Consider the following 2,112-nt stretch of genomic DNA (forward strand, 5'->3'; position numbering starts at 1 on the left):
GTCCTACTGATACTATCATATTATGTTGAACCCTATAAAGTTGTTGACATTCTATGATTTTTAACCTATTTTTTAATTTTTTTTTTTTACTTTTTTTTTCTTACCATCACTGCTAGTCCAAGGCAGATATCTTCCTGACCTACTTTTATCACCTTCAATTTCCTCATCTGCCAAGTGAATGTTTGACAACTTTTTCGTTGCATTTTGCTCCACCCCCAAGATCTGTCATCTTCCATTGATTTCTGCATGTGACAGATATCCATGGAGGTAACTGACCTAATATCCTAGCACAGAGAATCCTAATAGTCCTGGCACACCCTCACAGGTGTTCACCCAAGTTTTCATCTATATGTACAATCTATTTTATCTACATATGGGTATATAATCTATATTAGCCAAAATGATCAGCTAAGAAAATCACAGGAGATGAGGTACAGCTTGCTCCGATCGGAGATTAACTGCTGTAACAAACAATGTTAACTTTAGTGGTACAATATAATAAAAGTTTATTTCTCGCTCATGTCACATTCCAATGCAGGGATGAGGGTGGGAGGGTGGTTCTGCTCCCCATGGCCAAGAAAAAAATCAATGGTTCCATTGTGCCCCAGGGCCTCAGTGTTCTCTATTGGATCCCCTGTAGCCAGCTGCCAGATGATGCAAAAGAGAGCATCCAGCTATATCCAGCTATTCCATTTCTGGGTCAGGGATGTACAGTAATAAGAGCCCATAAAAATTGTTTTTCCTGTTTTCATCTTAATAAAATCACTATGCTGTTATAGTCATCTAATAATTTATGTTCCAATGACAGCAGTTACTTAAAGGATTAAATGAATATAACTGTATTGAAAGTATACACAATTTAATATATTCTCATAAAAATGGAAATCAAAGAAATGCAAAAATAAAAATTATTTAAAAAATGTTTTAGGTTATTTTTCTTTTAAAATATTTAAATTATCTATTAAAATTAAAAGACAAATTACAGTATTGAGTATCAACATTTTAAATTCAAATTATTTAAATAATGCTGAATATTTTTATTTTTTGAAAATTTAGTTAATTCTATGATTTTTGTAAAATAGAACAATTTACAATTCTGAAGTTCATTGTCCATTTAGTTGCTAATGTAAACAATGGATATCATACTTCATGCATGTTTCCTTTATACCTATATGCCTACCAATTCAAAAGTTATGTGGGCCAGGCGCAGTGGCTCATGTCTGTAATCCCAGCACTTTGGGAGGCCAAGGCGGGTGGATCATGAGATCAGGAGTTCGAGACCAGCCTGGCCAAGATGGTGAAACCTCATGTCTACTAAAAATACAAAAATTAGCAGGGCACGGTGGCAGGCACCTGTAATCCCAGCTACTCAGGAGGCTGAGGCAGGAGATTCATTCGAACCCAGGGGGACGGAAGTTGCAGTGAGCCAAGATGGCACCACTGCATTCCAGCCGGGGTGACAGAGTAAGACTCCATCTCAAAAAAAAAAAAAAAAAAAAAGTAATATGAATTGTTTAATATTGCTAATTTTTAAAGAGTCCATAGACAAGTGTTGCAAATACACATTGGAATATGAAGAAGGACAAAAATCTAGACCCTTCGACTACTGAAATGACACCCGTTTTAATGCAAGTATTTATTATACTCATGCTGGGGAAGAATTTGGCAAGTTAATGAATTTGTCTTTTCTCTTCCCCAACTGCTTCCTTTATTCCGAGCCTCCCTATGCTCAGAAGCAGAAGCACAATCTGCACACATTCAAAGCCTTTGGGTGCAGTTAAGGGTTTCCCTGGCCCCTAAACAGTGTGAATCGTGAGAGTAAATGTTTAGGGTATCAGGTTATGTCAGCACAGAGTTCCAGAGCCTCATGTGTTTGTAAATACACTTATTATTTTCTTGTGCATTCTGGTGAAACATAAGGCTTTCAAAGTGGCTGGTGAAGGGAAGGAGCCCTTCTTGCCTGGGTCTAAGGGCAATACTATTCATGTAGTTCATATTCATGTAGTCCTGACATGTCCAGTGGGGGCCCAACCATAGGAATTCCCAGAGAAGAGGGCCCTTTGATGTGCCAGATAGAAATATGGTAGATGCCAGACCCTAACTAGCATCTAC

Source organism: Mandrillus leucophaeus, unplaced genomic scaffold, assembly GCF_000951045.1.
Source record: "Mandrillus leucophaeus isolate KB7577 unplaced genomic scaffold, Mleu.le_1.0 Scaffold448, whole genome shotgun sequence".
Taxonomy (NCBI): domain Eukaryota; kingdom Metazoa; phylum Chordata; class Mammalia; order Primates; family Cercopithecidae; genus Mandrillus; species Mandrillus leucophaeus.